Source organism: Rhinopithecus bieti, unplaced genomic scaffold (genome assembly GCF_001698545.2).
Source record: "Rhinopithecus bieti isolate Rb0 unplaced genomic scaffold, ASM169854v2 scaffold_15676, whole genome shotgun sequence".
NCBI lineage: Eukaryota > Metazoa > Chordata > Mammalia > Primates > Cercopithecidae > Rhinopithecus > Rhinopithecus bieti.
In genome coordinates, this window is record NW_016809194.1 from 631,123 (window position 1) to 646,323 (window position 15,201).

General features: G+C 44.1%; 2 protein-coding genes across 5 annotated transcripts in view; one reads left to right on the forward strand and one right to left on the reverse strand.

The window, feature by feature from the left end:
* NDUFAF6 (NADH:ubiquinone oxidoreductase complex assembly factor 6) overlaps window positions 1–15,201 on the reverse strand; it is a 115,257-nt gene that overhangs the window by 81,922 nt on the left and 18,134 nt on the right. Inside the window, exon 1 of one of the 2 annotated variants that reach the window (XM_017888820.1) lies at window positions 4,474–4,561. The exons of the other annotated variant lie outside the window; for it this stretch is intronic. The gene's annotated coding sequence lies outside the window, so the exon portion shown is untranslated. Of the gene's footprint in view, window positions 1–4,473; window positions 4,562–15,201 lie in introns of those variants that run through there. 2 annotated transcript variants of the gene reach the window in all.
* The window catches only part of TP53INP1 (tumor protein p53 inducible nuclear protein 1), a 51,984-nt gene continuing 41,343 nt past the window's right edge, over window positions 4,561–15,201 (forward strand). For all 3 annotated transcript variants that reach the window (XM_017888824.1, XM_017888826.1, XM_017888823.1), the window contains exon 1: window positions 4,561–4,607. The gene's annotated coding sequence lies outside the window, so the exon portion shown is untranslated. The remainder of the gene's footprint in view (window positions 4,608–15,201) is intronic.

Below are 15,201 nucleotides of genomic sequence, written 5' to 3' on the forward strand. Positions count from 1 at the left end.
TATATATATATAATTATTGTTTTTCTTTTCTACTTTCTGGGCTGATATTAACCCAGGGGTTATGCAAATCAAAATGGCCTAAATAATCAGGAAAATGCATCATTTTACACAATCTGATGTTCCAAACAAAGAGTCGCATAAGTAGAGTGGCATAATGATGTCATCAAGCACTAAATACTTTATATTATCTCCTCTGCTAGCCTCAGCACCTTGGCTTTCATCAGCAGCTTGTCCTCATGGTTACAGGTTGGCTGCCATAGCTCCAGTGCTCACACCATCACACAGCTGTGTTCAGAGGCAAAAAGAAGTTTTTGCTATAGTGTCTTTTTTTGATTAGGGAGGAAACTATTTCTAGAACTCCCCTTCAGATTTCCCTTCAGGTCCTTTTGGCCAGACTTGGATTACATGTCCATCCCCTAGCTGCAAAGGAGGCTGGTAAATGAGTATCTAGCATTTCCAGCCTTTAGAGAGGAAGGCAGCTCTACCACTAAGGAACACACATTGGGAATGGCTCTTAGGTTGGCAATCAGCACTGCCACCTGAGGCAGGAGGTAACCAGACAGGTCTGTTTGCCAGCAGAACCTATGCCTTTAACCTCTGCTCCATGATGTCACCTTTAAGATCCATCCAGCTCTTAAATTACCCTTCCATCACAAACACTATTATGTAACCACACCCCCAAACTCTACACCTTCTCTCCCATCTGTGTACATGAAGTTCCCTCAACCTGAAATTCTGCTCCTTCCACATCTGCTTTAGACATAAAGTCTACTCTTAATAGATGCCACTCAAACACCACTTTCCCAATAAAGTCTTCCAAATAACTGTGGCTAAGCTTTACAACTCCTTTCTGGTCTCCTGTAGCACAAGGGAACGCCCTATGGACTCCACAAGTTTGGTGATTGAATTGGACTGTTTTGCTCTCTGAGTTTCAGAAGGAAATGTAATAAAAAACAGATTTCTCCTCACATAATAGAGTATTGGGGGGGATTTGAGTAAAGTGATACTACACAAAAGAGCTACCAAAGTAGTTAACATTATTGGTTTTTTGTTTTATGCTATTTGTAAGCTCTTGCACAAATCATTTAGGTAATTTACTTAAAAATAATTAATGTCATTTCCCAAATTATTTGAATGACTATTTAAACTCTCTGTTTTTTCAACTGTTAAGAACTGGTCTCTGAATTTTTAAACTGCTTCTCAAAATTAGCAAAATTATAATAATTGTTGAACCTAGGTGATGGATACACAGGGATTCAGCACATTGCTCTACTTTTGTGTAAGGTCAATACAATTTAAAACTATTTTGGATAGGACCTCTGGTTTCTGCTTCTGCACGTAAAGAGCTTGGAAGTTGCCATTCTATCTTAATAGCAACTACAAAGCAGGACAGGCTGAAAACTCAACAACTCTTCTTGCATCTGTAAGAAAGGTGAGAACACAGGAAAAACTGCTGCCCCCAAGATTGGAGACAGACAGGCAAATACAGCTCACTGGAGCAGAGGTTCATGAGTAGAAACCTCCACAGAAACTAGGTCCCTCCCCTAGGGACCCTGATTTGCTATCTCTGAGGTGGACCCTGGAATCTGTGCTTTAATAAGTGCCCTTTGGTGACTCTTCAGTACAGGCACATTTAGGAAACCAGGTGATTAAGACCCTGGTTTCTCTCTGGATGCAGCCCGCCTCGGTTTGAATCTTGGCTCTACCATTCATAGTATGATCTTAGAAAAGTTACTTAATATCCATAAGCCTCAATTTTCTCATTTGTAAAATGGTAACAACCATAGCTATTTCCTAGTATTGTTGTGAGGTTTAAATGAGATCATGATAATGAAATAATACCAGTACAAGATTTGGGGGACTTGATTTAAGAAAAATTGGCTGGATGTGGTGGCTCATGCCTGTAAATCCTAGCACTTTGGGAGGCCGAGGTGGGTGGATCACTTGAGGTCAGGAGTTGCGAGACCAGCCTGGCCAATATGGTGAAAACCTGTCTTTACTAAAAATACAAAAATTAGCCAGGCAGTGGTGGCATGCACCTGTAATCCCAGCTACTCAGGAGGATGAGGCAGGAGAATCGCTTGAGCCTGGAAGGTGGAGATTGCGGTGAGCCAAGATCGTGCCTCTGCACTACAGTCTGGGTGACAAAGTGAGATCCCCTGTCTTAAAAAAAAAAAAAAAAAAAAAGAATAGCAAAGATATCTTGAATTTACAATTTTTATGAAACCAAAGGACTATGTGAACACATTGTTAGGGCCCAGGAAACTTTATTAACTTCATGGAAAATCTGCCTCTGAGTAGTTATTATTTTATTTTGCCTAGACTTCATGTATGTCATTCCTTTTAGTTTTTGCAATAACCACATGCAAAGTGTTATTTTTACCACTTTATAGTAGAAGAATCAAAATAGAGGCTTACGGAGATGGTGGTCTGCCCAAGACTACACCAAAAACAGTAGCTGTACAAACCCAGGACTACCATGTTGCAGGGCTGACCAGTACTGTCTGGACCACATAACAAACATACACACTCTGTCTTTATTAGTCCTCCTTTTAGGTGAATGACCTTGTTGAAGTTAAAGAGAGATACAGAGTCTCAACTTAGTTGCCTCTTCCATATTACAGTGGGTCACCAGGGAGCTGGGACTGTTCTCAGTTTTGAAGCCAGAATCTCAAGGTTTCTATTACATGCATGCTCTAGCAACTAATTGTTTAAACAAACTTGCGAAAGGCTGACTGAACAAACGTAATGCCAGTGTGTTCACGCATAATGGGAGGGTGCCTGCCTGATAATCAGTGCAGTCAAAGGGCTAAACCACAGATCAGAAGACAGCTTCGTAAACCTGGAATCAGAAATAGGAGTTGGGTTTCATGATGAGATAGTTTCATCAAACTAGGCTAATCAAATGAATGGCTATTTCTTCAGGGGAGATACACAGTCATGCATCACTTAAAGATGAGGACATGTTTTGAGAAATGCATCATTAAGTGATTTTGTCATTGTTCAAATATCATAGAGTATACCTACACAAACCTAGATGGCTTAGCCTACTACACACCTAACCTATATGGTAGAGGCTATTGCTTCTAGGCTACAAACCTGCACAGCATGTTACTGTACTCAATACTGTAGGCAATTGTGACACAATAGTATTTGTGTATATAAACACATCTAAGCATAGAAAAGATGTGTCTTTTTTTTTTTTTTTTTTTTGAGACGGAGTCTCACTCTGTCGCCCAGGCTGGAGTGCAGTGGTGCGATCTCGGCCCACTGCAAGCTCTGCTTCCTGGGTTCATGCCATTCTCCTGCCTCAGCCTCCTGAGTAGCTGGGACTACAGGCACCTGCCACCATGTCTGGCTAATTTTGTTTTTGTATTTTTAGTAGAGACAGGGTTTCACTGTGTTAGCCAGGATGGTCTCTATCTCTTGACCTCGTGATCTGCCCTCCTTGGCCTCCCAAAGTGCTGGGATTGATTACAGGTGTGAGCCATTGCGCCTGGCCAATTTTTTTTTTTTTGAGACAGGGTCTCACTCTGTCACTTAGATTGGAGTGCAGTGGCGCAATGACAGCTCACTGCAGCTTTGACCTCCTGGGCTCAAGCGCCCATCATTGACCAAAATGTCATTATGCAGTGCATAAGCGTACATCTGCCAATCAAATAGTGGCTGAGGTCAGGAATCAGAATATCAGCTCTCTCAAGGAAGCATTGGTCAAAAGGCAACAAATTCTCTCTCTCTAGTTCTCCTTTTTAAAGCAAATCTCCATAAGCATAGTTTGTACTGTTTTGGTTATCAGTGTCTAAAAACATAATTTTACCTGTTTTAGGAAATGTATTGGCTCACATAACTAAAAAAAATCTAAGGGCAGCTCATGGCCAAATCGGGGCCCAAATGATGTGCTCCCTTCCATGTGTTGCTTAATTCTCAGGCTTCACATGGAAGTAAGATGGCTATAGCTGCTGCAGTCATCAAGTTTCAAGTTCAAGCACATTAAGGTTCAAGTACAACATATGTCTTAATCCTTTTCCTGTTGCTATAACAATATACCTGAGACTGGGTTATTTATAAAAGAAAGAGGTTTATTAGGCTCACAGTTCTAGAGACTGGGATGTTCAAGATCAGGCAGTTGCATCTGGTGAGGGCCTCCTGCTGCATTGCAGTGTGTCAGAAAAGTAGAAGGGCAAGCAAAAGAGACCAAATGCAAGAGGCAGCCTTGCTTTATAACAACCCACTCTCATGGGAACTAATCCAGAACTGAGAGAACAAGAACTCACTGCAAGAGTAAGGCATTCATCCCTCTTAACAATCTAATCACCTCTTAAAGGCACCACCTCCCAATACTGCCACACTGGAGTCCAAGCCTCAATGTGAGTTTTGTGTGGATAAACCATATTAAAACCATGACAATACTGGGGTGGGGGAAAGAGACTCTTGCAGTGGCACTAATTTAACTGACTTCAATTACTTGCTCACCTTTGAATAGATCATGAGGAATGTGAAATGCTGATTGGCAGAGGCCTGGGTCATGTGCCGTTCCTCTTGAGCAGAGGGTGGAGCTCCAGACACTTCATGGGTTATTGAAAGGTGGCTGCCTAAACAAATACAAGGTAGGCTTGATGGAGAAAAGGGGGAATGGAGGTAAATGGAGCACAATTGTGCACTAAACTAAGGTTTCATGTCTTATTTATTAACGTACAGTTGACAGGCCGAGCATGGTGGGTCACACCTGCAATCCCAGCACTTCAGGAGACCGAGGCAGGCAGATCACCTCAGGTCAGGAATTCAAGACCAGTCTGGCCAACATAGTGAAACGCCCTCTCTACTAAAAAAAAAAAAAAAAAAAAAATTAGCCGTTTGTGGTGACAGGCACCTGTAATCCCAGTTATTCAGGAGGCTGAGGCAGGAGAATCGCTTGGACCCAGGAAGTAGAGGTTGCAGTGAGCCAAGATCACACCACTGCACTCCAGTCTGGTTCGTCTCAAAAAAAAAAAAAAAAAAAAAAAAAAAAAACCACAGTTGACAGTGTTATTTGTGTCCTAACAATAACCACATTCCCGTCACACCTTTCTTGGGATACACCCCAGTAGCTCCTTTGAGCCTGGGTGTCTCCCACAAACTGTTTCTTATGATATGTAACTTCTGCAGTTGACTAAACTCATTCAACATGAGTGGTTCGATTTACCACCCATTATAAAAGGAGAATGTACTCTTTAAAAAATATATATACATATAATAAAAATGCATAAAGAACAAAACACTTTCCCACACATAAGTAAGCATTTATCTCATCACATAAGCATAAGCACTATTTCTTTTTTTGTTTTTTTTTTTTTTTTTTTGCTTTGAGACAGAGTCTCACTCTGTAAACCAGGCTGCAGTGCAGTGGCCCGATCTCAGCTCACTGTAACCTCTGCCTGCCCGGTTCAAGTGATTCTCCTACTTTAGCCTCCTGAGTAGTTGGGATTACAGGTGTGCACCACCACACCAAGCTAATTTTTTAATTTTTAGTAGAGATGAGGTTTTTGCCATGTTGGCCAAGCTGGTCTCGAACTACTGGCCACAAGCAATCCACCTGCCTTGGCCTCCCAAAGTGCTGGGATTATAGGTGTGACCCATGGTGCCCAGCCCATTCCAGCCTGTCATCTATGGATAAAGTTCATTTTTTGTCATGATCCTTTTTTACATTGTTGTGATCCTCCTGCACATATGTCTGCCTTTTCCCTTAGCATTATGTCATAAACATTTTAAAGGTTATTACGTAGGCCTTATTAATATAATTTTTTTATAAAAATATTTGACAAAATATTACAAGAGCAATGTATTTGTGGCAAAATAATTCAAATAACACAGAAATATATAAAGTTAAAAAGTAAAATCCCCGGATTTCAGGAATGTGGACTAAACTCTTGCTGAAATCTCCTTCATAAGACCCCAGGAAGAGATTTTGTTAAAGATACAAAAAGAAAGAGAGAAGGAAGGAAGGAAGAGAGGGGTGTGAAAGACAATACAGCCACTTTTGAAAACAAGGAAGGACCCTCTCTCTAAAGGCTGGGCAGCATTCGTCAAGGAAGTGAGGAGATAGGAAACCACAAGTAAGCCAAGAGGCCCCAGCTCCTCACCTCCAGGTAGGACTTGAAGCCCAGGGTACAGGCAGAGGTGTAGCCCACGTGGCAGAAGGTAAGCTTGGTCAGCCTCTGAAAATGGCCCATGCCATCAAAAAGAGAAAATCTCAACAAAAGTGGGGACTTGCGTCTGAGAAAAGAGACTGACCAGAATGATGAGGACCTGAAAAGTAGTGACTTCATATCCTCAAGACAGCTCTCAGTCTTAGCTGCACGCTAAAATCACCTGGGAGCTTAAACAGGAAACAAACACACACTGTTTTGCTCTACTACACTCAACCCTTCTGACACAAAATGTCTCAGGGCTTATTCTACCCCAAAGAATCCTCCAACTCTTTGGACACCAACTAGGTGTATCACACAATTTAATTATGACACTAACTACCTGGAGTGACTGCAGATGCCACAGGTTAGGGGCTCAGTCCCACAAAACTGCCCCCAAACTTCAGATGCCAATTGCAGCTAGTGAGTCCCTAGGTTACGCACACTTCTAACTTGGCTACAAATTGGAGGCACCCATTTGCTATGATGGCTCACAGAACTCAGGGAAACACTCATGTTTACCTGTGTTTGCCAGCTTTTTTTTTTTCTAAGATAGGGTCATGCTTTCTCTCCCAGGTTAGAGCAAAGTGGCATGGCTATGGTTCACTGCAGCCTCGACCTCCAGGCTCAAGCAATCCTCCCACCTCAGCCTCCCAAGTACCTGGACTATAGGTGTGCACCTCCAAGCCTGGCTAAGTTTTTATTTTTCATGGAGATGGGGTCTCATTGTGTTGCCAGAACTCAAGTGATCCTCCCACCTTGGCCTCCCAAAGTGTGGGGATTATAGGCATGAGCCACCATGCTTGGCCTCTTTACCAGCTTATTATAAAAGATATGATAGAGAATACAGATGAACAGCCAGATGAAGAGGTACACAGAGTGAGTCCAAACGTGTCCTGAGGGCAAGACTTGGGGTGCACCACCCTTCTAGCACGCAGATGTGTTCACCAACCTAGAAGCTCTCTGAGCCTTGTAGTCTTATGGAGGCTTCATCACATCAGCATGATGGGTTATTAACTCAATCTCCAGCTCTGCTCCCCTTCCTGGGGAGAACAGGGGATGGGACTGAATGTTCCAAGCTTCTAACCATGGCTTGGTCTTTCTGCTGACCAGTTCCCATCCCAAAGCTATCCAGGAGCCCCCCAAGAGTTGCCTAATTATTAATAGAACAAATGACCCTTCTAGTACCCAGGAAATTCCCAAGGATTTAGGAGCTCTTTGTCAGGAACCAGAGTCCAAGACCAAATATTAGAACAAATGATGTACCTTGCATCCCTGCCACTCAGGAAATTACAAGGGTTTCAGGAGTTCTGTGCCAGGGACTGGGGAGGAAAACCACATATATGTTTTATTATATCATAATGTCACAGAGCTTTTCAGGGTTCATTGCCCACTACTCCCCAGAACAGATATTCCCTAGACCTAACTGTTGATCAGTTAAGTCAGAATTTCAAGTCCAACAGCTTCAAAAGCAGGAAGCCAACAGTGCAGCCCTCAGTCTATAGCCAAAGGCCTGAGATCCCTCAGAAGGCCACTAATGTAAGTTCCAGAGTCCAAGGGCTGAAGAACCTGGAGTCTGATGTCCAAGGACAGGAGGAGCGGAAGCAAAGGTTCAAGTGATTCTCGTAACTCAGCCACCCGAGTAGCTGGGACTACAGGCGCCTGCCACCACACCCAGCTAATTTTTGTTATTTTTAGTAGAGACGGGGTTTCACCACGTTGGCTAGGATGGTCTCAACCTCCTGACCTCATGATCCGCCTGCCTCAGCCTCCCAAAGTGCTAGGATTACAGGCGTGAGCCACTGTACCTGGCCCAAACATCAGTATTTTTTTTTTTTTTTTTGAGGCGGAGTCTCGCTCTGTCGCCGGGACTGGAGTGCAGTGGCCGGATCTCAGCTCACTGCAAGCTCCGCCTCCCGGGTTTACGCCATTCTCCAGCCTCAGCCTCCCGAGGAGCTGGGACTACAGGCGCCCGCCACCTCACCCGGCTAGTTTTTGTATTTTTTTTAGTAGAGACGGCGTTTCACCTTGTTAGCCAGGATGGTCTCGATCTCCTGACCTTGTGATCCGCCCGTCTCGGCCTCCCAAAGTGCTGGGATTACAGGCTTGAGCCACCGCGCCCCGCCAACATCAGTATTTTTAAGCTTCTCAGATATTCCAATGTGCAGCCAAAGTTGATTTCTTGTGCTCAGAAAACTACAGTAGAGAATCATATCCACAAAATGAGAATGGGTGGCTGTAAAATAACAGCATATTATAATTAGGAAGAATTAGAAAAAGATGCTGAGAATAAAATACTTGTAATTTTGGAAGAAAAAAAATCAATAATGCTCTGAATATCAGACTAGACATGACCATGAAGGCAGTCCCTTCAGATGCCTCGCTTCCCAGCACTCATTCAGCCTTTTTCCTCCCACCTGCCCCCTCATCCTTTCTCTAACCCAATCCTAGACCCTGTGAATATAGTTAAAAGAGCATAATAACAACAGTCTTCCAACCAAGAGTAACAAAGGAAGCTTCCAGGAGGCCAGCAGCTGCAGGTCACGGGGTTTCTGCGAGTGTGCTCTTTCTAACTGCTATAGCTCCCTGCTGCCTGAGGCTCTGCCGGATTCTGACTCCCAGCATGGGAGACTCACCTGCAACTTTCGTTGAGAGTATATGGGGAGGGGCCTTGGCAGGGGCAAGTTCAGTAGACATCTCACCATACCTTCATCTCTTTTCTCCCCAACCTCCACCTTAGATTTATAGGAATACAAAATCTGATTAAAATAGCAATTAGGACAGCTTTAAAGGGAAAAATAAGCTCAAGAAAGCCACCTGCTGAGTGTGAATGAAAGGGGATCCTCCATCCCACCCACACCTGCCCTCTGTCTCTACCTGGCCCTAACAGCTACAGGGAGCAAAGGAAGACTTGCTCTATCCCAGGGGCAACTCAGCATTGGAATGAGACAGTGGGGACTGGCAAACATGTGACTTGTGCAGGCTTCTCCAAGCAGTTATGTTGGTAGGCTGAGAAAGGAAGAAGCGAGGAGCTGGCATTTTGGAACCTCGCAGATCTTGGTTTGACTTCCTGGGCTGCTACTTGCTTACTTGTTTTGGGCCTAGAAGGCCTTGGGTTTGAATCTCAGGTTGACTCTTGGACAAACACCTACAGGCGTGGAAGTGAGCACCACACCTCTAGCTGGACAGGCTTCTGAAGCTGGCAGGCTATGTACTTCCTGCATATGGGGAAAGGGACATCCTTTGAGACCCCCTTAACAAGGAAAGGCTTGGCTACTGACACTCTGGGAGCAGATGGACTACAGGCTCCAGGTACCTCTGCCCGAAAGTTCCTTAGCATCTCTCCTATGGCACTCTACCTCCTGACAGCTTCCAAGCCAGGTGTGATGCTGCTTCCTTCCTCATCAATACAGCCTCATTGTTCAGCCTATTGCTGCCTAAACTGCCCCAATTCCATGGGGTTCCTATCTGCAGCATCAACAAATCCTGAGGGCAAGAGCTGGGGAAGGCATTGAAACAAAGGGCTATAACATCCTTCCCTTTTTCTCCATATTGTCTTCAATATCTTGAAAGCTGGAGAACCATACACCCTTTCCTAAACGCCCAGGAAGAGAAGAGATTGGAAAATGGAGCTCCTGGGCCCAGTCTTGCTAGGGGAAAGTTTCTCTGAATCAGGAAAGCAGGTGAGGTAAAGGCCAACTCACGGGCCTCCCTCGCAGGAAGCCATGTCTAGGCAGCTTGTCTGGTCATTATATTTTTCTGTGTCTTCCACCCCTACCACCTACCAGGTCTGTTTTACTGTGTTTTTTCCCTTATAGTAAAGATAATTAAAAAAAAAAAAAAAGAAACAGATTCGGCTCTAAGTAGACACCAACCCAACCTGCTGCAAAGGGATGAGGAGATGGTATGGCCACAACAGCTGGTCAGTGTCCCGAATGACCTTCTAGTTCCTGACTAATGGCCACCTTCCAGGGTGGTATGATGTTCCTGTGCTAACCTTGAGGACTGGCTGAGTGGCTTTCTGGAGTTCCCATAAAGACATTATTTGTTTTCCTCACTTCCATGAATACCCTTATCTTAGTTGGTTCAGGCTGCTATAATTAAAATACCATAGACTGGGTGGTTTATAAACAACAGAAACGTATTTCTCACAGTTCTGGAGGGTGGGAAGTCCAAGTTCAAAAATTCCATGTCTGGGGAGGGCCTTTTTTTTTTTTTTTTTTTTAAGAGACAGGGGTCTTGCTATGTTGCCCAGGCTGGTTCTGAACTCCTGGCCTCAAGCAATCTTCCTACCTCGGCCTCCCAAAGCACGAGGTTTACAGGTGTAAGCCTCCACGTCTGGCCAAAGGTCACTTTTTTTTTCCCTCTGTAGCCCAGGCTGGAATGCAGTGGCGTGATCTTGGCTCACTGCAAGCTCCACCTCCTGGGTTCAAGTGATTCTCATGCCTCAGCATCCCAAGTAGCTGAGACTACAGGCGCCTGCCACCACGCCCGACTAATTGTTTGTATTTTTCATAGACACGGGGTTTCACCGTGTTAGCCAGGATGGTCTCGATCTTCTGACCTTGTGATCCACCTGCCTTGGCCTCCCAAAGTGCTGGGATTACAGGTGTGAGCCACCGTGCCTGGCCCAAAGGTCACTTTCTGATTCATAGTTGGGCATCTTCTCACTGTGTCCTCAAGGGGGAGAAGGCATGAGGGAGCTCTCTGGTGTCTCTCATTTTATTTTATTTTTTGAGATAGAATCTTGCTCTGTGGCCCAGGCTGGAGGTCCTATCATCTCCACTTTACAGATAAGGAAAAAATACTGAGACACAGAGAAATTAAGTAGCTTGCTTAAGGTCACACAGCTAGGAAGTGGCAGAACCAGGATTTGAACCCAGACAGTTTGCCTTCATACATTTCAGTCCCGATCACATGGTAATTATTGAAGGTTTCTCTTAAGAAATGAGTATTTATTTATTTAGTTAGCTAGAGACAGAGGCTTGGTCTGTCACCCAGGCTGTAGTGAAGTGAAGCTATCATAGCTCACTGGAGCCTCAAACTCCTGGGCTCAAGTGATCCTCCCACCTTGGCCTCCCAAAGTGCTGAGATTACAGGTGTGAGGCATCATACCTGGCTAAGAATTTAACATTTATTTATTTATTTAATTTATTTTTGAAACAGTGTCTTGCTCTGTCGTCCAGGCTGCATGCAGTGGCACAATCATGGCTCACTGCAGCCTTGACTGCTGGGATTAAGCAAGTCTCCCACCTCAGTCTCCTGAGTAGCTGGGACTACAGACATGCACCACCGTGCCCGGATGATCTTTTTCTTATTTTTCTTTAAGTTTTAGTAGAGACAGGGTCTTGCTATGTTGTCCAGGCTGGTCTTAAACTCCTGAGCTCACACAATCCTCCCACCTTGTCCTCCCAAAGTGCTGGGATTATGGCATAACTGAATTTTTAAATTGTACTTAATTTTATGATCAAATACTCATTTTCCTTTAGGGTGGCCTCTTTGATCTATTTTAAAGATCACATTGTGGCCAAGCACTGTGGCTCATGCCTGCCCCAGCACTTTGGGAGGTTGAGGTGGGCAGATCACTTGAGGTCAGGAGTTAGAGACCAGCCTGACCAACATGGCGAAACCCCACATCTACTAAAAATACAAAAATTAGCCAGGTGTGGTGGCGCACGCCTGTAATCCCAGCTACTCAGTAGGCTGAAGCAGGAGAATTGCTTGAACCTGGGAAGCAGAGGTTGCAATGAGCCGAGATCCAGCCACTGCAATCCAGTCTGTGCAATGGAGCAAGACTCTGTCTCAACAAAAAAATCACATTGTATCTATTCTTTGCTCTCTAAATCTGCCTTGCTACACCATGGACCAAAACACTTAAAGAACAACCTGGTTGGACTTTTCAGAAAGGAGCTTTCTGGGAGAGCTTTCTCTCTGACACTATCAGAATCTTTGTTTTTTTGATTTAGCATTTGTTAAATAACTACAGTTTGATAGGTAAAGGAAGCAAGATGGAGGTAACACTGCCAGAAATTTTTAAAATGCAGCTGGTTGATTTCCAGCTACCAACTACATCATTCTTCAATTTGCAGGTGAGTCAGAATTTCTTTTTTTTTTTTTGAGATGGAGTTTTCTTTTTTTTTTTTTCGCTTTTGTTGCCCAGGCTGGAGTGCAATGGCGCAATCTTGGCTCACTGCAACCTCTGCCTCCAGAACTCAAGGGATTCTCCTGCCTCAGCCTCCTGAGTAGCTGGGATTACAGGCGCAAGCCACCACACCCTGCTAATTTTTCCATTTTTAGTAGAGATGGGGTTTCACCATGTTGGCCAGGCTGGTCTCGAACTCCTGACCTCAGGGGATCCACTTGCCTCGGTCTCCCAAAGTGCTGGGATTGCAGGCATGAGCCACCGCGCCAGGCCCAGAATGTGTAAAATATATGTGAAATATACATAAAAGAGTCTAGAAATACAAGGTGTCATTCTGTCATCTCCACCTGTGAGAAACCTGAAAATAGAGGCATTCCCACTGGCCCAATCCTGACACTGCAGCAGGAACCTCCAAGCTAGTCGTTGCCAAAGAGTGGGGGCTCAAGAAGTAACCCAAGATGGAAGAAGCCTAATAATCCATCCGAAGTCACTCTGGTGGTTCTGAGGAGAGGCTGAGCAAAGTCAGTTACACCAAACCACTTATAGCAGGAAGTTAGGCAACAAATATTGTTTGGGAGTATCAGCTTCATTCTATCAATTCTATTAGCTACACCTTGACTTTCATTACTTTGGAGTCAAGGCCATCTTTACTCTAGCATTGGGGTTTCCGAGGACTCAACTGACAGCTAAGTACGCTCCAAAATTCCCTATTGCCTCTGGGCAGCATCACTGAAGGCCCAGCTGTGCGGTCAACATTTACCTTGCAGCTGTGTTCATTTCTGCTGTGATATTTTTGGATTCCAATTATGCTTATAGCTTTTGAGGCTTGATTATTTACTCACACAGAACACTTTTTCGGATCATAGATGCAAGCTCCTCAAGGGAAGGACTTTCTGAATTATCTTTGTACTCCCAGGACTTGGCAGAGAAGCCAGTACAGAATTCAACAAAGTTGTGCTGGCTCCCACCTCTAACCCTAGCACTTTGAGAGGCCATGGTGGGAGGATGGCTTGAGGCCAGGAGTTCGAGACAAAGGCGTGCTGCATGAAAGAATGGTAGCCAGTCTTCCTGTGTGATGCTGAGGGAACATTTTGGTGAGTTTCCCTTTTTCTAGAAATATGTTCCCATAGGTGAGAAGAAAAGGTATATACAATTTACAATTCTGCTTTTTAAAAAAGTTAATATGATATAGGCATTTTCCTGTGTTACCATAAATTCTTCCCAAGCATTTTTGGTATGTGCTTGATCAATATTCTATTGTATGAATGTGCCATGCTTTTCTAAGCCAGTCTCCTGGTGTTCAGCATTTTGATTATTTTCTGTTATTTTTAATTTTTTTTTTTTAGAGAAGGGAACATGTCACCCAGACTGGAGTGCGATGGCAAGACCATGGCTCACTATAACCTCAAACTCCTGGATTCAAAAGATCCTCCTGCCTCAGCCTCCTGAGCCAGTGGGATTACAGCTGTGAGCCACCATGCCTGGCTATTTTCTGTTATTAACTATTGTAAACAGAATCGTGACTAGCTTTTTCATTTGCATTTTGGCTTAGTTTCTTAGGATTCCCTGACCTGGAATTTCTGGGTTAAATGATATGAATAACTCTTTGCTAATTTGGTAGTTGAAAACACATCATTTTATGTTTTTTTTTTTTTGAAACAGAGTCTTGCTCTGTCACCAGGCTGGAGTGCAGTGGCGCAATCTCGGCTCACTGCAACCTCTACCTCCCAGGTTCAAGCAATTCCCCTGCCTCAGTCTCCCGAGTAGCTGGGACTACAGGCACGCACCACCACACCTGGCTAATTTTTTTGTATTTTAGTAAAGATGGGGTTTCACCATGTTAGCCAGGATGGTCTTGATCTCCTCACCTCGTGATCCGCCTGCCTTGGCCTCCCAAAGTGCTGGGATTACAGGCGTCAGCCGCTGTGCCCGGCCCATCTTAAGATTTTAATCTGTATTTCTTTTCTTGCTAATGGTGCCAAACAATTTTCTTTATCTTTGTTTACTAGTTGTATTTCCTCCTTTTCCAACTGTCTGTTCATGTCCTTTGTCGATTTCCTAGTAGGGTCTTAGTATTTTCCTTATCAATTTGCATGAGTTTTTTTTTCCATTGCAAAGATCCTAAGCCTCACTGTATTTACTGAAAACAATTTGCCTCTTTCTGTGTTCTAGATTTTATTATAATGTTTGGTTATTGATATCAGTGTATTCTAATTTTTCATAACTTAGTGTTTTCCCTTGTGCTTTGTTTCCAACTTTAAAATTATTTTATTTAGAAACAGGGTCTTGCTCTGTGAACCAGGCTGGAGTGCAGTGGCATGATCATAGCTCACTGCAGCCTTGAACTCCCTGGTTCACCTGATCCTCCCGCCTCAGCCTCTTGAGTAACTGGGAACATAGACACGTACCACCAGGCCCAGCTAATTTCCCTTCCAAATCCAATATTGTCCAGCTGCTGACCTTATGACTTTGCAAGCTGCTCTCTCTAAAGTAATCAATGACCTTCTGCTACTTTTCAAATCCAGTGGCACCACTTGACCTTTGGAGGCATGTGAAAGGGCAAGAGCACCTCTCCTCTTGCTCTCCTAGGTGGACCCTATTGGTTTTCTCTCCAGAATCATCAGTCCTTTGTCACTGGTTTCTCTTTCAGTTTCCTTAGCCAGATCCTCCTCACCCTCTTAGTTCCAAAGGTTCCAGGTGCTCCAGGGCTCATTCTCCTTTAATACGTATTCCCTAGGTGATTCATCTCATCTAGTTCTCTGTCTTTAAATGGCAATTTGATCCTGATGCCTCTCTAATTTCTATTGCCAGCCTCCACTTCTCCTCTGAACTCCAGACTCCAACTTCTTCTGCAACATCTCCACTTGGCTATCTAACAGATGTCCCAAACTTCAC